Genomic DNA, 22,080 nt, shown 5'->3' with positions numbered 1-22,080 from the left:
CTTGTAAAATATCTGCAGTTGATCATTATTATTATTATTATTATTTGATACGGGATATAGCTATGTAGCCTAGGCAGGCCTCAAACTTGCAGCAGTTCTCCTGCTTCAGCCTTCTGAGTGCTGGGATTGCAGACACACACTATCATACCACCTTGAAATAGCATAATTTTCAATGTCTGTAAGTAAATGTGGACATGTATGCTATAGCCCTGAACTTTTGGGAGTAAGATGAGGAGGATCTCTTGGCTTGGTCATATCTTTCTTTTTACTTTCCTGCCTCTCCCCCAACAATTCTCCTCTCAAGATTTCATACTTGACCTTAAAATCACAGAGATTTCCAGCTGAAAGGGACTAGTCTAATACCCTAAGTTTATACCCAAGGAAACTGAGACCTGAGGAGTTAAGTGATTGCTCCCAAGGCCATATAATAAATTAGTGGCAGAATCTTGGCTTCTTGTTTTGAAGTCCAGAATGTTTAGGAAAAAGAAATAAAAATTGGATCCAGGCAAAACAGAAACCTTTAGTTTAGGAGAGGTGGTTTTGTGGCTCTAAAAAGTGACCTGCAACATAGGGCTGGAAAGAGCTTAGTTGGCTGATTTGATGACACCTGAGGTGGAGATTGGCTCTCATGAGGTTACTGGGACAAGGCCAGAAACTCCAGAAAGAATATTATATTATTAAATATGCTCAGATATTACTTATCAAGAAACGTCAGGTGGATTCAGAAAGGCAAGCAGAGTGTGTTTCCCAGGCTCGTAGCAGGGAAGAACCTGAGTTCTGGGAAGGTGCTGCCAGCAGATACTTCAGGAAGCTGCATCCCAGCAGATACGTCAGAAAGCTACATCCCTTTTGGATGGTCCATTTCCTGAGTACAGTAAATGTGTTCTGATCCAGATATCATGTGATTGTGCTGATAAACAAGGTGATTCATAAGATGAGTTTAGCAGTGTTCCTGGCACACCCCGTAACCACTTAACTAATAGCTATTCATGCGATTCCAGCTGATCAGCCTCTGTACAGTAAAAGGTCTGTTCAGGGGAGATGAACCCTTCTTCAGAAAGGACCCAGAAGATTTACTAGGTTTTCAGAGTTTTATCTAAATCACCTACTATTCAGAACGAGGAGGAAAGTGATAAATGATAAATGGAAACAGAGAGGAGATAATCTTAGAAGTAAAACAATGTATTACATGCAGTTAAGTAAGTAGTGTGTGTGCATGTGTGTTGTGCATGCGTATGTTTTGCATATATGTGTGTGTGCATGCATTTGTGAGAATGTGTGTGGTGCTGGGATCAAACCCAGGTGTATCTTAGCAACTATCACCACTGAGCTACACTGTAGCCCTAAAGTTTTGACTAACAGCCTATGTATAGAAGTTTCTAAAAACATAAACTATTTCATTCTTATATATATCTTTCTCTCTTTATCATACTTGATTAACAAGATTTTATAGTCACTAAAAAAGCCTTTCTGGATAATCAGCTCTCCTATTTTAATAAACTGAGCTACAGGAATACCCTTAAGTAAACTAATAAGCACTTTTCTTTGGCATTTATTCAAACCTTTTCTTTAGAGAATCATATAAAATTACAAATTGTCTCCATGAGAGGATAATATTAAATATGATGTAGAATAGATGAGTTAATTTGTAAAATTAATATGGGAGAAAATGAAGACTCATATCCTATAGAGCCTTCTGATTGTCACCTTGGTGGTTGATCCTGGATGGTTCTGAAAGAAGACACAGGAGACAGACATTAGATTGCTCTGTGGTGCTTCTTTGAGAAAAAGTAATTGTTGTGCATTTAAAAGGAATTGCTGACTGAATTTATTTGAGAAATATCATTTTAAAAAAGTGTAGGCCTCTTTGGAGATTGAAAACTCACTAATCTTTTTGATTTATTTTTCCCAAGAAAAGTTATAGCCCTGGTAGTCTGGAACTCACTCTGTAGGTTAGGCTGGCCTTGAACTCAGAAATCTGCTTGCATTTGCCTCCCAATTGTTACAGTCAAGATGTGTGCCAGGACTGCCCTGATAATCCTTTTGATTTGAAGTAATCAGTTAAAAAGAGCCGTTGAACTTGATTTATCAAACTTTTTTGAGCAAAGAGAAGGTATATATATATTAGTGTCTGTGGATTTGTGTGTCTGAATGGAGGAGTTACTCAAAAAGAGACCTTTTACTTTTAACTTGTTATGTATGTATATGTTTCATGGAACTTGTTTGGGAAATGTCAGTTAACAATCTAGTACAAGATGATTTCCAGGTAGGTTTAAATATAGGGACCTCTCAAGAGCCAGGCCCAGTGCTAGGAGACAGACCTTAAACCCATGAGCTAACGATTCATCTTTCTTTGTTCATTGCTTCTTCCAAAACTACTATGCATAGGAACTGTAGGAGGAACTTAGCCAAACAGGCTCAGCTGCAGTGTTGGCATATGTGCCACTGATACTTCCTCTCTGAGCCAACCTAAACTCTGCCAGCACAGCAAGAGACCGCTGGTGCTGGACAAGGCAATGAGGCTAGCCATTGAGAGAAAATATCATACTTGGCTCTTGCGCGCACCGGACTGGCCAGCAAGAACGATGCTGCAACAGGATCCTTCCACACACGTCTATTGGGAGAGCTTGATTGCAGAGGCGAAGAGACCCCAAGCCCAGAACTGGTGCTGCTTACATAGACCTAGGAGAGGTGTGTCTCACACCCGGATTGGTTGTGCTTGGGTTATGCTTACCACCTCATTTGCGTGCCTACATATGATTGGTTAACTTCTCTCTCATCTGATTGGTTAACTTCTCTCTCATCTGATTGGTTAACTTGTCTCTCATCTGATTGGTTAATTCTCAAAACCTCATCTTAGCAAAAAAACTTTACTGTCTATGTATGCGTGGTGGCCAGCGGTAGCCAGCCCACCCTGCAACGGCACAGGCTACTCGAGACCCAATGAGATGCCAGAAGAGAGGGGTGGGGTATAAAGGTTTGCCCAGTTCCTGTAATAAACAAGTTTGCTTTACCACTTGCCCAACTCCTGGAGTCTCTGTTATTGACTCTGCACCTTCTCACCCCTGCCCCCAAGGTTCTTGGTCAGAGTTGCAGGCAACAAGGACCTTGGTGACCAAGATCAAGGTGCCGTCAGAAATGAGGTAGCTGCTTCATCCCTGTCCCTGCCTCTGCTCTTTTGTCGTGGATTTATTTTTCCTGAGAATCTCTGACTTGCTTACTTAGTTTCTACCTTAATACGATCATCCCAGCCACCTCCTAAGGTGAATCTTTGAGCCGATGCAATTGACTGACTCCTGACTTGCAAACCAGTAGACTGGCATAGGGATGGTAGCTTTACATAGTTGAACACTTTATAGAGATGTTGCTTCAAGGAGTCTCAATAGAAATATTTACTAAACATATCTTGTAGGTGAAAAGCTGTATTTTGGGAGACAGGCAATGGCAAATTATTCTCAACTCATTCTGTTACTATATATAAAAATTTCTCAGTGATTTTCACAATTACTCATACGGGAGGAATATCAGACAAACTAAAATATAACTATTTCACAAACAGCCAGTTAAACTCTAAATAACCAAAATATCTTTGCTACCCTTGAACTTTTTAGATAATGTGGTATGTTCATATGGTGAGAGGGGCAGGGCATCGAAGACCAGGTGTGTCCTCTTAAGTAGCTAAAGAGACTAAGAACACAGGGTTTTTTTTTTTTTTTTTTTTTTTTTAAACTGATGTAACAGAAGGACTTAAATTTCTTTTCATGTTGCTTTAGAAGGTTTCTACTGACTCTGCTTTTAAATTACTTTGGGAGACACGACTTCCTAATTTAACATTTTATTACATGTCTTGCAGAATACAATCAGGGCTCAGCCATGGTCTATATGCCTGTAGGAGTCCAACTCTTGGGTGTAACCAATGTTGGAGACATAGGTACACACAGAATAATGTTCAGTTTACCTCCTTTTAAATGATTGTCTCACAGCCTAGGAATGGTTAAGGTATGTTTTGAGGTCTTTAATCCTCTGTCAACTTGGAATGGTTGTCTTGTATTGTTAGAAGTCTGGGTCTGTTTTTCTTCTAGTTGCATACAGAGAGATCTGTGAACCTTTGATCAGCTGATTGGGCTTAACTCACAGTTTTGGGGGACTTGAGAAAGGAAGTAATTAAACTGTGCTCAACTCATGGGTTCTTTTGCCCCATGAATTTAACAGGGAGAGATTTCTTTAGATACCTAGCTCTGAAGTGCTCTGTCTACTACGCATGGTGGTCTTCTATTCCTTTTTTTTTTTTTGCATTGAAAAGTCTTTATTTCCTCTGAAAATTTCCTGTTACAGTGTGCAAATTATTATATATTCATGCCTTTTTAAATACATAAGAACTTTTACTGAGCAAAAGACAAATTATTCAATACCAGTAGCACGTAAGTATTTGCAAGAAACTGTTTTTTTTTTTAATTCCTTTAAATGATTGCTACTATTAGGAACTAGATAACAATTCTAGAAACAATCTTGCCAGAAGTTAATAATTATTAATAATTAACATTATAATTGTAGATATTATTTTAGAAATGTCCACTATTCTAGAAGTTACCCATGGCCATGGCCATTTTATTATATAAAAATAGAAACTGACATTTATTATATATGCTTTCTTGGACAGGCACACCAACAAGAAAAAATATACAAAAGCAAGAAGGATTAGTTATTGGATCTTATCACTTAATGAAATACCATTTTTGGTTTCCAGAAACAGGCATGCATATTTAAATACTTTCAACAAACAAGTAAAAAAAATTTTGATATTAGCAACTTCAAAATTTAAAATTACTGAAATGTTTGCAATATGTAAAACAGCAATTTTATTCCTATGACTTAACACATGGTTTTACAACACAACATTAAGGTTTGTTGTTGGTGTTGTTTTGAACTTACTACAGTAAAAACAAGTATTAAGCAATAATTAAGAAAACAAAAAAAATGCTCTTCAAAGGTTTAGCATGACACTCTGAGGCAACAAGAAATAGGTCTGTCTACAATTCTAAAAACAATTTTGTGGTATTTCAGCCATTATTAATCATATTCAGGAGCTTTAAGCATTTTAATAATACACTCAGTAAATGACCTGGAAGAGATTTTTTTTTTTCTGATTGCATCAAAAGGATGAAAAAAGATACAGTGTATGCTGGGCCATGAAATAAAAAATAGCTTCTGTATTGTTCTACAAGGTACAGAGCTGCAGTGTCCAAAGGTGTCAAGTTATTCTAATAACCCTATCTAGCCTAATAGTCTCCTTAGATAAATGTGCACGCTGCATTTAGTAGGCCTTATCTCTAAAATTATCACAGAGTATAACATTTTTACTGGTGTGACATAACTGTGATTGTATTCCAACTTAACGTTCCCATCTAAGAGAAACTTTCATATTGCTGGTATGGAGAGGCAGGGCCAGTACCTGGTGCATTCCAGGAGTGTACTTGGCATTTAGTGCATGCCCTAGGTGGGCTTCCGGAAACAACAGCTGACGTAAGAGCTGAAGTTTTGTGACAAAGTAGGTTATAAAGCGATTCTGTGCCTGATTTGTGTGACATTATAGAAAGGGAAGGATACCCCAGAGGAGAGAGCTGTACAGAGGGAGGTACAGGCAACCTGAGAGGAACAGCCTGGGAAATTTTTCCCATTTTCTCAATCCAACTCCTTCTTCAAGGGTCAGCAAGAGCTATATTCCTTGGATTTTTACATTTCTGACAAATCTGTGCTGGAAGCTTTGGCATCTCTGAAACCTGACCAGGTTAGGAAGCAGCTGCACATGGAGAATTCTGTGCTTTTCTTTGGAGCCATGGCTCCCTGACAGGAAGCATTGGGTTTATTTATTGTTTATTTATTTATAGGCAGTTCTAGGTCTAAACTATTGCTCAAGAAAGTAAACCATCAGAGCTTAGAGACATTTAAATGTAGGCATCGCAAATAGATTTTCTGTCAATGGATAGCCCTCATTTTTTCATGTAAAGTGTATATTACAGGTTATTAACTGCTACACTATATTCAGTTCTTGATGGTTTACTTGCCAGAAGAGAAACATTAATTTATGAAGTATTCCTAAGACTTCAAGAACTACCATTCCACCTGTTATTAATGAGTTTAGGAAACAGACTGGCATTAAAAATTTACTGCAATAAATATAACACTGTGATCATGAGGTTGGTTTGATATTTTTCCACAGATGAGTTAACAGGAAAGTTCCAAAGCACTATTGTCCAGAAGAACCATTCTCATGTTAGTGCTGCATTGATCTTCATGACTGCTCTGTTATAGGAGGCATGTTTCCCTGCATATCTGGAGAAACTGAAGATAAGAAGTTTAACAATTTGCCTAATATTTTGAGTAACACAGCTATGATGAAATAGTTCTGTGGATTAGAAGTTAGTGCTTCTGTTAACTCAGTAGCATCACCTTATCAAATGTTTGCTTGTATTCTTCTATTTCTTAATCTTTGAAGTTTGGCCAATGAGTATGTGGTTTACATCCAAATCACTAATTATTAAGAAATTAAAATTAGCAAAATGTCTAGACACCTTATTATTAACATATTCAGCTTTTAACATAGAAAATAAAACCAACTTTTACTCCAAATATAAGCTCCTTGCCAGTTCATGATAGTTTAGCTTTATTCTACCATATTTACACATGCTTTCATCTGTTATATCATGCCCAGATTGAAAATATAGTTCAAATAACCAAAATAAGTATGTGAGCTGACTCTCCAGATGTGGCTTTCAACAAAAAAAGATCACAATTGGCGAACAAATTTCTGTGAACACTACATAATTGTTAACGAAGCATAGGACCCCTTTCATTTCATAACTACATTTCTGGGAATCAGTCCATTTGTATTTTTCACCTGCTAATGTCACAGGTTTGGTATGTTTAAACAGGCAAATTAATGTGCTTTATAAGTGTTTTATGTTTCTGGAAATGTCCTCTTTGAAGAAATTCCTTTTTGGATTTGTGGAACCTGTTTCTTCTAATTTTTCCTAACAAGTTGGTTGTTGCTTTTTGAAAGAATTCAAATATTCCTTCTATCAAGAAGACTGTGAAGGCGACAGGAATTTCCAAAGTAGAATGTTAGGTCTGATGTACATCCACTGTTCGAAGGGTTCTTCTGGGTCTCCTAGGACTGTACTTTCCTTGGGAGTCTCTGAGTTGGTTTCTGGAATGACTCTGGATTCTGAAACTTCTTGTTGTGAGCTGTCTCCATCAAGAATAATATCTTCAGGATTTGGCGGGGCTGGACTGAAGCCTTCATTTGGGCAGATTCACTGGAAAACTGTCTCTGCCTGTTTGACTGCATTATCATTTCTTAGACCACAGTCAGGGCCAGAGCACACATAGACATTGGACGGTAAGTCATTATAACAATCTCTGCTGATATCTGAAGACTCTCTCATATTGAAGTAGAGTGCCCATAGAATTCTTGGCTTTTCAACCTGTTCATTTTCTGCTTCTATATATATATATATATGGAGTAAACAATTTCTGGACTACTCGTTCTAAATCTTCTCTTGCTGTTTTAGAAGACATGCAAGTCAAATGTACCAAGTATGTGTCTTTCATGCATGTCATTGTTGAAGAGCATAACTCAATGACTCGAACAGCAAAATTTCAGCCTGTACTGTACACCAGACATGTATTCTTAGAAAGGTAACTCTCTTCAATAATGAAATGTTTAGAGATTATCCTTTGACCAAATTGATCTATAATTGCTTTACATTTTCTGGATTCTTTGTCCACTACAAGGCACTGTACAGAATGGCAAAGACAAAAGATTCCACCAAACACAGCACACATTCTGCAAAAACACTGTGGAAGTTCTCCTTGGCCATATAAAAGAAACAGAAATGGAGTGTGCTCTTGCCTGTTGTTCACAAACTTACATGTACTAACCATCAGTCTCCTTCTTCACAATGTCTGTTGTGAGCACTTGGCTTTTGCTTCTCCTATATTTTCTGTTTGTTGTTTTTGTTTGTCTAGGCTAAATTCTATATTCTTGCCAAACCATTTTACCCCTGTGATCACAATCCCCTATGTAAAGTCTGGAGCAAAGCTCCGAGTCTATAGTCGGGCCCCTATAGTTACCATATCTCTTATAGGCTAATCTACAACGAAATAGGCATTTCACATACTATTCTGGCAGGTTTTGAACATATTCCTTTCTACACCCTCATACTATATCTGAATCACTGTTTTCCATAATTGTGGTTACTCAAATTGCCCTGGGGTGAAATTTAGCTGTCATCTAGGCCTGCACAGGTCTAACATTGTTTTTTGGTTTTTTGTTTGTTTGTTTGTTTTTTATCTCCTGATTCTTGCTTTTTTGATTTTTTTTTAACTAATAAATGTGGAGTTAATTCATGCTTGAAAACGTTGCCAATCAATTCCACAAATTTCTTTAAGGTATTCTTATTCTAAGTCTTGAGTCTTTAGCTGCTGGTAAAATGCTGTGACTGCTTGAATAAATTTCTGCTCAGTACACCCTTCCCGTGAGTCTCAGGTCAGTTTAGGCTTCTTGTCCCCTGTGATATTTTTCGGTATGGCATGTATGGTGTAAAGCCATGAGTGTCATACTATGTTTGGGATATAAGAGGGAAGTTAAAGAGAGATGGTTACTGCCAGTGAATTCTTACATTGGAGGGCTTAGGAGAAATCAAGAACTCTGTTTTGGCTTGTTGTGTGCTTTATATTAGAAGTGGGTGCAGTTGACAAACTTTCCAAGTAATCTAGACTGTGGCTCAGGCCAACACAGTCAGCTCAGGACCATCAGAAGTCACTTCTAGCTCAGCTCTAACGAAAAAATATTTGAATCATTATTTTCTGCTGCTGCTCTTTTTTGTTTTTGTTTTTTGAAGAAAACAAGACTTTTCTCACCATGTGCTATAAGGAAAATGATATTCCTTTATAACTTGTGAAGGACACAAATGACTGAAGGCCTTTCCACATGTCCTTCCTTGTGATTTCCTCTTTGGGTGGTGCCAAAAGCCAAGTGATTAAAAATCTTAGATAGGTTAAAAGAGTTTCAAAAATATCTCTAAACATTCAAACTTCCTGTGGTTTTGGTGAATTCTAGCCAGAAATCCTCATATAACATTGCTGTCAAGGGCACTACGGAATTATGTAATTCAAGAGAGGGCTTGTATTTCGCAATGAGTTTTCAAAATGTGTTATTCCACATGAAAAATGTGTGCTAATTGCCAAAATGGTAGTAGGGAAGCTCGAGAGGCTGGGACTCACTTGCTATTCTCTGTGTTGTTCCATTCCTTTGATGACACTGTTCTTGATCTGCAAGCAGTCCATACCTTGTTGCCATCTGGCAGCTGGCTCCAGCACCATAAGGTGCACTGAACTGTTAGCAGTAGGAAATAGTGCTCTGTATTGGTCATGATGTGCCAGCACAGACCCAGAAGTCAGTTGCCTGATGGTACAGAAAACACTATAAAGGCAGTGAAGATTAGAAAGACTTCATGGAAGGTCTTTTTCCTGTGAATGATGACGGGCATTTTCAGTGGTTCCCTTTTGTGGAAGAAAATGTTAAATGTAAGTAGCCCCAGGAAGGCTTAGCATGTGTGTTATTTATTTATCTATCTATTTATTTATTTATTTATTTATTTATTTATTTATTTATTTATTTATTTATTTATTTATTTGAAGTTGATAACCCTAGCAAGTACACATACCTTATTAATGGTAGAGACAGAATTATAGATATACAGACAGGGCAGTTTACAAAGACAGTACAGGAAGGCATAGCTATACTCCACCTTTTCCCTTGAGTATATTCAATTGGTGAGGTATGTCTAGAAGTCCATCTGTGTTGTTATTATTGGTGAGATTACCAACTAAGACACCACTGGAAGCCCAATAATCATAATATCTGGGAAGGACTAAAACCTTCCATGTGCAACATATATTCTAGAATAAATATGCTTGCTACCCACATCCCAACGTCTACTCCACAAAGCCTCAGCTGTGGTCACCTGTTGCTTCTGAAACTTTTCTTTTTTTTTTTTTTTTACTTTTTATGTGTGTTTTATTTTTTTCCATTTTTTATTAGGTATTTAGCTCATTTACATTTCCAATGCTATACCAAAAGTCCCCCATACCCACCTACCCCCACTCCCCTGCCCACCCACTCCCCCTTTTTGGCCCTGGCGTTCCCCTGTACTGGGGCATATAAAGTTTACAAGTCCAATGGGCCTCTCTTTCCAGTGATGGCCGACTAGGCCATCTTTTGATATATATGCAGCTAGAGTCAAGAGCTCCGGGGTACTGGTTAGTTCATAATGTTGTTCCACCTATAGGGTTGCAGATCCCTTTAGCTCCTTGGCTACTTTCTCTAGCTCCTCCATTGGGAGCCCTGTGATCCATCCATTAGCTGACTGTGAGCATCCACTTCTGTGTTTGCTAGGCCCCGGCATAGTCTAACAAGAGACAGCTACATCTGGGTCCTTTCAATAAAATCTTGCTAGTGTATGCAATGGTGTCAGCGTTTGGATGCTGATTATGGGGTGGATCCCTGGATATGGCAGTCTCTACATGGTCCATCCTTTCATCTCAGCTCAAAACTTTGTCTCTGTAACTTCTTCTATGGGTGTTTTGTTCCCAAATCTAAGGAGGGGCATAGTGTCCACACTTCAGTCTTCATTCTTCTTGAGTTTCATGTGTTTAGCAAATTGTATCTTATATCTTGGGTATCCTAGGTTTGGGGCTAATATCCACTTATCAGTGAGTACATATTGTGTGAGTTTCTTTGTGAATGTGTTACCTCACTCAGGATGATGCCCTCCAGGTCCATCCATTTGGCTAGGAATTTCATAAATTCATTCTTTTTAATAGCTGAGTAGTACTCCATTGTGTAGATGTACCACATTTTCTGTATCCATTCCTCTGTTGAGGGGCATCTGGGTTCTTTCCAGCTTCTGGCTATTATAAATAAGGCTACTATGAAGATAGTGGAGCATGTGTCCTTCTTACCAGTTGGGGCATCTTCTGGATATATGCCCAGGAGAGGTATTGCTGGATCCTCCGGTAGTACTATGTCCAATTTTCTGAGTAATCACCAGAATGATTTCCAGAGTGGTTGTACCAGCCTGCAATCCCACCAACAATGGAGGAGTGTTCCTCTTTCTCCACATCCACGCCAGCATCTGCTGTCACCTGAATTTTTGATCTTAGCCATTCTGACTGGTGTGAGGTGGAATCTCAGGGTTGTTTTGATTTGCATTTCCCTGATGATTAAGGATGTTGAACATTTTTTCAGGTGCTTCTCTGCCATTCCGTATTCCTCAGGTGAGAATTCTTTGTTCAGTTCTGAGCCCCATTTTTTAATGGGGTTATTTGATTTTCTGAAGTCCACCTTATTGAGTTCTTTATATATGTTGGATATTAGTCCCCTATCTGATTTAGGATAGGTAAAGATCCTTTCTCAATCTGTTGGTGGTCTTTTTGTCTTACTGACGGTGTCTTTTGCCTTGCAGAAACTTTCGAGTTTCATTAGGTCCCATTTGTCAATTCTCGATCTTACAGTACAAGCCATTGCTGTTCTGTTCAGGAATTTTTCCCCTGTGCCCATATCTTCAAGGCTTTTCCCCACTTTCTCCTCTATAAGTTTCAGTGTCTCTGGTTTTATGTGAAGTTCCTTGATCCACTTAGATTTGACCTTAGTACAAGGAGATAAGTATGGATCGATTCACATTCTTCTACACGATACCAACCAGTTGTGCCAGCACCAATTATTGAAAATGCTGTCTTTCTTCCACTGGATGGATTTAGCTCCCTTCTCGAAGATCAAGTGACCATAGGTGTGTGGGTTCATTTCTGGGTCTTCAATTCTATTCCATTGGTCTACTTGTCTGTCTCTATACCAGTACCATGCAGTTTTTATCACAATTGCTCTGTAGTAAAGCTTTAGGTCAGGCATGGTGATTCCACCAGAGGTTCTTTTATCCTTGAGAAGACTTTTTGCTATCCTAGGTTTTTTGTTATTCCAGATGAATTTGCAAATTGCTCCTTCTAATTGGTTGAAGAATTGAGTTGGAATTTTGATGGGGATTGCATTGAATCTGTAGATTGCTTTTGGCAAGATAGCCATTTTTACAATGTTGATCCTGCCAATCCATGAGTATGGGAGATCTTTCCATCTTCTGAGATCTTCCTTAATTTCTTTCTTCAGAGATTTGAAGTTTTTATCATACAGATCTTTCACTTCCTTAGTTAGAGTCACGCCAAGATATTTTATATTATTTGTGACTATTGAGAAGGGTGTTGTTTCCCTAATTTCTTTCTCAGCCTGTTTATTCTTTGTATAGAGAAAGGCCATTGACTTGTTTGAGTTTATTTTATATCCAGCTACTTCACCGAAGCTGTTTATCAGGTTTAGGAGTTCTCTGGTAGAATTTTTAGGGTCACTTATATATACTATCATATCATCTGCAAAAAGTGATATTTTGACTTCTTCCTTTCCAATTTGTATCACCTTGATCTCCTTTTGTTGTCAAATTGCTCTGGCTAATACTTCAAGTACTATGTTGAAAAGGTAGGGAGAAAGTGGGCAGCCTTGTCTAGTCCCTGATTTTAGTGGGATTGCTTCCAGCTTCTCTCCATTTACTTTGATGTTGGCTACTGGTTTGCTGTAGATTGCTTTTATCATGTTTAGGTATGGGCCTTGAATTCCTGATCTTTCCAAAACTTTTATCATGAATGGGTGTTGGATCTTGTCAAATGCTTTTTCTGTATCTAACAAGATGATCATGTGGTTTTTGTCTTTGAGTTTGTTTATATAATGGATTACATTGATGGATTTTCATATATTAAACCATCCCTGCATCCCTGGAATAAAACCAACTTGGTCAGGATGGATGATTGCTTTAATATGTTCTTGGATACGGTTAGCGAGAATTTTATTGAGGATTTTTGCATCGATATTCATAAGAGAAATTGGTCTGAAGTTCTCTATCTTTGTTGAGTCTTTCTGTGGTTTAGGTATCAGAGTAATAGTGGCTTCATAAAATGAGTTGGGTAGAGTACCTTCTACTTCTATTTTGTGAAATAGTTTGTGCAGAACTGGAATTAGATATTCTTTGAAGGTCTGATAGAACTCTGCACTAAACCCGTCTTGTCCTGGGCTTTTTTTGGCTGGGAGACTATTAATAACTACTTCTATTTCTTTAGGTGATATGGGACTGTTTAGATGGTCAACTTGATCCTGATTCAACTTTGGTACCTGGTATCTGTCCAGAAATTTGTCCATTTCGTCCAGGTTTTCTAGTTTTGTTGAGTATAACCTTTTGTAGAAGGATCTGATGGTGTTTTGGATTTCTTCAGGATCTGTTGTTATGTCTCCCTTTTCATTTCTGATTTTGTTAATTAGGATTTTGTCCCTGTGCCCTTTAGTGAGTCTAGCTAAGGGTTTATCTATCTTGTTGATTTTCTCAAAGAACCAACTCCTTGTTTGGTTAATTCTTTGAATAGTTCTTCTTGTTTCCACTTGGTTGATTTCACCCCTGAGTTTGATTATTTCCTGCCGTCTACTCCTCTTGGGTGAATTTGCTTCCTCTTTTTCTAGAGCTTTTAGATGTGTTGTCAAGCTGCTAGTATGTGCTCTCTCCCGTTTCTTCTTGGAGGCACTCAGAGCTATGAGTTTCCCTCTTAGAAATGCTTTCATTGTGTCCCATAGGTTTGGGTACGTTGTGGTTTCATTTTCATTAAACTCTAAAAAGTCTTTAATTTCTTTCTTTATTCCTTCCTTGACCAAGGTATCATTGAGAAGAGTGTTGTTCAGTTTCCACGTGAATGTAGGCTTTCTGTTATTTATGTTGTTATTGAAGAACAGCCTTAGTGCATGGTAATCTGATAGGATACATGGGACAATTTCAATATTTTTGTATCTGTTGAGGCCTGTTTTGTGACCAATTATATGGTCAATTTTGGAGAAGGTCCCGTGAGGTGCTGAGAAGAAGGTATATCCTTTTGTTTTAGGATAAAATGTTCTGTAGATATCTGTCAGGTCCATTTGTTTCATAACTTCTGTTAGTTTCACTGTGTCCCTGTTTAGTTTCTGTTTCCACGATCTGTCCATTGATGAAAGTGGTGTGTTGAAGTCTCCCACTATTATTGTGTGAGGTGCAACGTGTGCTTTGAGCTTTACTAAGGTGTCTTTAATGAATGTGGCTGCCCTTGCATTTGGAGCGTAGATATTCAGAATTGTGAGTTCCTCTTGGAGGATTTTACCTTTGATGAGTATGAAGTGTCCCTCCTTGTCTTTTTTGATAACTTTGGGTTGGAAGTCGATTTTATCCGATATTAAAATGGCTACTCCAGCTTGTTTCTTCAGACCATTTGCTTGAAAAATTGTTTTCCAGCCTTTCACTCTGAGGTAGTGTCTGTCTTTTTCCCTGAGATGGGTTTCCTGTAAGCAGCAGAATGTTGGGTCCTGTTTGTGTAGCCAGTCTGTTAGTCTATGTCTTTTTATTGGGGAGTTGAGACCATTGATATTAAGAGATATTAAGGAAAAGTAATTGTTGCTTCCTGTTATTTTTGTTGTTAAAGTTGGCATTCTGTTCTTGTGCTTGTCTTCTCTTAGTTTTGTTGAGGGATTATCTTCTTGTTTTTTCTAGGGCGTGGTTCCCGTCCTAGTATTGGTTGTTTTCTGTTATTATCCTTTGAAGGGCTGGATTCGTGGAGAGATAATGGGTGAATTTAGTTTTGTCTTGGAATACTTTGGTTTCTCCATCTATGGTAATTGAGAGTTTGGCTGGGTATAGTAGCCTGGGCTGGAATTTGTTTTCTCTTAGTGTCTGTATAACATCTGTCCAGGCTCTTCTGGCTTTCATAGTCTCTGGTGAAAAATCTGGTGTAATTCTGATAGGCTTGCCTTTATATGTTACTTGACCTTTTTCCCTTACTGCTTTTAGTATTCTATGTTTATTTAGTGCATTTGATGTTCTAATTATTATGTGTCGGGAGGAATTTCTTTTCTGGTCCAGTCTATTTGGAGTTCTGTAGGCTTCTTGTATGTTCATGGGCATCTCTTTCTTTAGGTTTGGGAAGTTTTCTTCAATAATTTTGTTGAAGATGTTTGCTGGTCCTTTGAGTTGAAAATCTTCATTCTCATCCACTCCTATTATGCGTAGGTTTGGTCTTCTCATTGTGTCCTGGATTTCCTGGATGTTTTGAGTTAGGGTTTTTTTTTTTTTTTTTTTTTTTTGCATTTTCCATTTTCTTTGATTGTTGTGCCTATGTTCTCTATGGAATCTTCTGCACCTGAGATTCTCTCTTCCATCTCTTGTATTCTGTTGCTGATACTTGCATCTATTGTTCCAGATTTCTTTCCTAGGGTTTCTATCTTCAGCGTTGCCTCACTTTGGGTTTTCTTTATTGTGTCTACTTCCCTTTTTAGGTCTAGTATGATTTTGTTCATTTCTATCACCTGTTTCGATGTGTTTTCCTGTTTTTCTATAAGGACTTCTACCTGTTTGGTTGTGTTTTCCTGTTTTTCTTTAAGGACTTGTAACTCTTTAGCAGTGTTCTCCTGTATTTCCTTAAGTGAGTTATTAAATTCCTTCTTTATGTCCTCTACCATCATCATGAGAAATGCTTTTAAATCCAGGTCTACCTTGTCAGGTGTGTTAGGATGTCCTGGACTGGGCAAAGTGGGAGTGCTGGGTTCTGATGATGGTGAGTGGTCTTGGTTTCTGTTAGTAGGATTCTTATGTTTACCTTTCGCCATCTGGCAATCTCTGGAGTTAGTTGTTATAGTTGTCTTTGTTTAGAGATTGTTCCTCTGGTGATTTTGTTACCCTCTATCAGCAGATGTGGGAGACTAGCTCTCTCCTCTGAGTTTCAGTGGTCAGAGCAGTCTCTGCAGGCAAGCTCTCCTCTTTCAGGAAGGTGCACAGTTATCTGGTGTTTGGACCTCCTCCTGGGTGAAGATGAAGGCCCAAAACAGGATCTTTCCCAGAAGCTGTGTTGCTTTGGCCAGGAAGGTGGCCGGTTGTCTGGAGCCGAAGATGGCACCGCCTCAGAAGCTCTCTGGCTCTCGCCTTTTCCAGAAACGGCTGGCCTCTGTATTCCACATCGTCACCCGTGCAGCCTGCCCTCCGCAGAGTCCAGGAAGGTGGCTGGTTGCCTGGAGCCGAAGGTGGCACCACCTCAGAAGCTCTGTGGCTCTCACCAGGAAGGTGGCTGGTTGTCTGGAGCCGACTGAAACTTTTCTAACTACTCTGAACTCACAAGTTCTCTTACTCAAGAAGTCTGCCTGGATGGCTGGGACACCTAATATCTCAAATTGCCGTCATTGTGTATCACCTTATATTTTCTATTTCAGAATCTTGCCATCTTTGATGAAACACTCTTTTTTTTGTTATTTTCCATTTTTTTATTAGGTATTTAGCTCATTTACATTTCCAATGCTATACCAAAAGTCCCCCATACCCACCCACTCCCACTCCCCTACCCACCCACTCCCCCTTTTTGGCCCTGGCGTTCCCCTGTACTGGGGCGTATAAAGTTTGCGTGTCCAATGGGCCTCTCTTTCCAATGATGGCCGACTAGGCCATCTTTTGATACATATGCAGTTAGAGTCAAGAGCTCCGGGGTACTGGTTAGTTCATAATGTTGTTCCACCTATAGGGTTGCAGATCCCTTTAGCTCCTTGGGTACTTTCTCTAAACACTCTTGATAGAAGGAAGAGTTTCTTTCTTCAGGAAGGATAAACTCTGGTGTCCTGTGAGGAAAAGCTTGGCTCTGAGCTTGTTCTTGGGAAAGTGTAGATTCTTGCCCTTCCTGCCTGTTTCCCCATCAATTTATGCAGAAACTGGAGTTGCTTTTTTTTTTTTCCCTGGGATTTGAATTTTTTGAGAGAACCCTTCAGTCACGGATGTTTGCAGCTAAGCTAGGTGATGAAAGGCCCAGTGTACAATGTAGTATGTGTTGTGGAATCTGGTGAATGTGCAATGAATCAAGTGGATTACAAGGGGTTCTTTGCAGAGCTGGCGAGGGCTAGTGTTAGGGTACAAGGGATTTGGATGCACTGGGATTATCTTTGTGTTCATATGATAATAATTACTTGTTAGAGTGGCCTAATCAAGTCCCTGCCTGATATCAGCAGCTGCTTTATTCAGTGTATATTGTAGTTCCCTAGTTATAACCTGAAACAGATTCCCTTCTACAGTTGCTGAATGTAGCTCTTCTATTTCAGTTGTTTATTGTGCCCTATTCTTTCACCTTGTATCATGACTGTTCGGGATGGGCTCCACCTTGACTTGCCTGATGCACACAGCCTGCTTCGCTTCTCTTGTTTTCTTTACCACCTTCTTCCTGAGGATCATGGTTTATGCTTCATTGCACAATCATATTTTTGGTAATCCTCTAAGTTTCCTACACTTTGTTTTTTCCTTTTCCCATATCTGTCTGGGAAATCCTAAACATAATACATACAAGTATGTGTTTATTCTAAGGCTAGGTTACTAAAATGTAGAGGAAGGTGCTTGATACTAAGGTCTGGTTCCATAATTGATTCTTGACTTGGTCAATAAAGGAGGCTGGAGACATTTGCTGGGTTGAAGGGATAGGTGGGACTTCTGGGTCCCAGGAGGAAAAGTAGATGCAGGGAAAGAGAAGGGCTTTTTAAAACCAGGTTTTGGAATGAGAAGCACGCAGCTATCATGTAAGATCTTGGGGGAAGCTAGAGTCAGTGGCCTCTGCCAAGGGTGTATGCTCAAGGAGGTTGAGCACGGAGGCGGTGTAGCTGATACAGGTGAGCTGATAGGTTTAGAGAAGGAGAATCTGTGCCCGACAATTGTGCTAGTAGGCAAGTTCTAAAGTAATAAAGCTGTCTGAGTGTTTTTCATCTGTGGAGCCAAGGTGGGTAGAGAGAAGCTGGCTGGTGATAGCAGCTTAGTGGAGCTAAGCCAGAGGAACAAAAGGAAGCTGGGAGGCCAGAGCAAGGGCAGCAGCAGCAGCAGTCATGGGCAAAGGCAATAGCGTGTTTTTTTGGGGGGTTTTGTTGTTTTTGTTTTGTTTTGTTTTGTTTTTTGTTACTCACAACACTGCAACTTGACAAGGAATCACTTATCTGGTGTCTTAATACCTCCGATTTCAAATGTGTTTCTTTCAGTGCTCTGCTCTCTCATTGTGTGTAACAAACTGGAATTCTCTCTCATCATCTTGTCTCATGTTCCCCTAAACAAGCTCCATATCACTCCTACTGCATGAGAAATAGGAGCATCAGGGAACCTGGATGGTGGGTGCCTCTCATCCAGCCCATAGGAGAAGCGTGCCTACATCCGTGTCTCTGCCAGATTTTCTGAGGCGGCTTGCATATGTTTACCTTACATCTCTCAGTGCTAATTCATCCTTGAATGACTCCATGCTGCATTCTTGAGCCGTTAGAGAAGTTCTTTCTGAGAATATAAAACATCACCCCTGAGGAATTTGTTGGTCCTTACCCTACTCTGCTTCTTGCTAAATAGTTTCATCTATGTGATTTATTCAGTTATACATTATAAGCAAATGACTGCCAAGATTTTATCTATAGTTCAGATTATAATCTGATTCCTACTTGTAAAATTTGCTCTGGGAAATCTCACAAGGTTTTCATATCAGTGTCGCCTGTGGCATCTTCCTTTTGGTTAGTCTGCCACTTACAACCACCACACCCTGTCTATCATCAATCCCATTAGCTTACCCCTCTTTATTAATCCCATTCCCTTCTGTCTCTACTCACACAGCCCTTAGTATATGTCTACACTTTCTCTGTCATGATCATCACAGCAGCCTCTTACTCAGCTTCCTCAGTTCAAATCTTATCCTCTAGCAGTGGCTATATTGAAGAAAGAGAGGTCTTTCTGAAATTCAGGCGTGACCAGTCAAGTCCTTTTAGTGACTTCCCATTAGCTTCATGGTACATAATGTATTTCCTGTGGCCTTCAACTTCCTCTCTTTCCTCTTCTGCAGCCTCACTGATGCTTCTCTCTCTCTTCTTATGGTTCATTGCCTCTTCCCACGATAGGCCCATGTGCACATGCATTCTGTCTTCCATTACCAACCTACTGCTTCCAACTCTATTTAATGCATGCATATAAATTCTTAGTTTTCAGCGTACAGAGCACTTTTCTAAGGGACATTTTCTGCCTTCTCTTCCTTTGACCCAAACTACATTAGAAGTATGTATTGTAAGATCTCATCTTGGCCTGTATGCTTCCATTCTAGAGTCTGTCACTGTCTGGCATTAATTTTATCAATGATTAGTGGATGTGTGCTACTTTATTAGAATGTAAGTCCTTTGTGATGGATCATTTGTTATGTTTTTTACCCATCATTCCCAGTGAAACATATAGTGTATTATGTCAGTAAGCATTTGTTAGATGGGTGAATTAATGCACCTTAACAAACTTAATTATTATAAAAAAATTAAATGTAAGTGCTAATCATTTATATTTTATAGAAGTTAAAGCCAAGCCTTCAAAATTATGTAACATGCTTGATATTGCACATGTTAAGTAAAATAGACTTAGCATTTAATTATCTAGTTTAATATATTGGTTTCTGGAGATAAGAATAGATCTTTGTGGAAATAATTATTAATAAATCCCTGCAGTGGGTTTGCTACTCACCCCAAATGGTTTATGCTCCCAAATGAAACACACACATACACACACACACACACACACACACACACACACACACGCACACACATACACACACACCCTTTATATTTTAAATGTGTCTTAAACAGCACCATAGTGGGGCCACTTCCACTGCTGTTAGAATTTATCTCCCACCAATAATTTCGACTTACTACTTATTAATTCTTCTGCTCTATCTTGGCTGCTCTGGGTCCACTTGTTCTCCTGATTCCTTCACATGGTGGCTGTATTTATTTTGCACTCTTCTTTGATATGGTGTCTCTCCTCTTTTTCATACTCTCCCAGTGCTTGCTCTCTCTCTCTCTCTCTCTCTCTCTCTCTCTCTCTCTCTCTCTCCCTTTCCTCCTGGTTTCCAGCTAGGAAATCCTAACATTTCACCTCTGTCTGTCCTCCCCAGGTATTGGCTGTTGACATCTTTATTTACCAACAAGAACCAACTGTGGCAGGTTTCCAGAAGCAATGTATAGGCACTCTCGTGCAAGCAAGTTTTGGGGGAACTGAATTAGCATTCATAATACAAGTAGCTACAGATTCTAAAGAATTTAATTATATTAGGCATTTTGTTACAGTTTTACTGTAAATTAAATTTAAAAATTTATATCAGTTATATTAATGCTTATTTTAAAACTAAAAGACTAAAATAAAAATGCCCTATAGTTTGAACAAACTGAGAATGTTTAATTAAACTTTGAGTATATATTTTGGTTATTAAAGTGATGACATTTCATTATTCTTGGGAGCGGTATTAACATTAAAAAGAAGACTAGCAATATAATGAAATATTAATTATGTAAAGGTGTATATGAGAGAAGAAAGAGTTCTGTGAACTTATTTCTTTGGGGTATAGTATTGTCAGTAATTCATTTATTCCTGTCATATTCTCTCCCTGCTCAGTTTTCTGTGGTGCTAATTCATTTTTCAGAAATGTTCTTTTTAAGATATATTTATTTCATGAACAGTTTGAACTGTTAATAGGGAATCGTTATTATGATAACTAATATTTTACCTGTCTTATAATTTGTGTTCTAATCATGTTATGCGCTGTTGGCTTAAAGGCTGCTAAATTCTGACTTTCTTATAAGTGATCACAACGTTCCAATAATGTCTTAAAATTTCTCTTATATTGGTAATGTTTCATTACATGGTGGAGGTTGAAGGAAATAAAAAGCAGTTCTTCATTCATTAAAAAGGAAGTTTATTAAAATGAAATGACATCCCTCCAAAATTTATTGAACAGATCACTGATCCAAATTCTGATAAAAATTTGTTGTATTATGCTTGACAGTAAATGGTTACCTCACTTCCCATTTGCCACCTCAGCAAAAAAGAAATACATAAAATAACAGAGATTTGGTATTCCTTCATAGTTAGCAATGGTTCACTAAAAAACCTGATCTCAAAACCTTTGCAGCTGACCGGTAAGTCAGTTCAGACTCCCTTCCTGCCATTTGAGTAACACCAAGAGTTATCCTTATCACTGTCAACTGAAATAAAAAGAACAAGGATTGATGCTGGTGGGTGATGAAAATAGAACAAGGAGGGCACATGGACAGTGAGCAAGACAGAGAGATGGGAGATGAAGAACAACAAAAACAGTAGGTAAGGCAGGGACCTGAGAAAGTGGCAGTATCAGTTAGATATAGTGATAGGGTAACACAGTGGCAAAGGATTGGCAATGTGGTATGAACAAGAATAGGTAGGGTGCATTTTGTTAGAAATGGAGGGAAGGAAGCAAAATTCATGTTGTGTTGTGTGGTGAGGTGTTTAGGATATTTTCAGTGGAGGCAGAAGAAACAGATTAGTGAAAGAGAAGAAGAGACTAAAGATCACTGCAAAGGAAGTGCTCCAAGGTAGCACAGAGGTCATCAAGGAGGAGGCAAAGGTTGCCAGATTAGAGGGTTGTAGTCCCTTTCAAGAGTGCCCAGTGAAGGAAAAGTGGGTGAGGTTGCAGAGCAAAGCTTACTTATGAAGAAAGAAACTCAAGAAGCTTGCTGAAAAGAGCTGATTGGGCAACTGGAGAACAGAGCTTGGTTCTCCAACTACACTAAGGTCACATGTGTGGAAGAGTCACCATGCCTCCTGTCTGCAAGCACAATATGGCATTGTTAATCGTGTCAGGGTTATCTATTCTTAATTTTTGTAAATAATTGTACTATTTCCTGTCCAAAGTTCTACAGGGAAAAAACTAAGAAAACACAAAACTTTGAAATGTCAAAAATTATTCTACAGTACAATGAATGAAGAATTTTGTGTTATGAAACATAAGCCTAGCATTTTCTTAAATTTTTTCACACTTTTGCAATGCTTTAGAAATCATTGGAAAAGGTGGGAAGGAGCTTGAAAGTCTTAAATGAAAAAAATGCACTAATAAGAGAAAAGTTAT

The 22,080-nt window shown here is 38.7% G+C and overlaps 1 protein-coding gene and 1 pseudogene across 2 annotated transcripts in view; one reads left to right on the top strand and one right to left on the bottom strand.

Annotated features, from left to right (window-relative positions):
• Sugct (succinyl-CoA glutarate-CoA transferase) overlaps positions 1-22,080 on the top strand; it is an 837,324-nt gene that overhangs the window by 349,294 nt on the left and 465,950 nt on the right. The gene's annotated exons all lie outside the window — the stretch shown is intronic.
• Gm17890 (predicted gene, 17890) lies at positions 7,146-7,945 on the bottom strand (annotated as a pseudogene).

Source organism: Mus musculus, chromosome 13 (genome assembly GCF_000001635.26).
Source record: "Mus musculus strain C57BL/6J chromosome 13, GRCm38.p6 C57BL/6J".
In the NCBI taxonomy this organism is placed as follows: Eukaryota; Metazoa; Chordata; class Mammalia; order Rodentia; family Muridae; genus Mus; species Mus musculus.
Note: the sequence above shows the minus strand (reverse complement) of the source record. Positions and strands in the feature narration are given on the sequence as shown.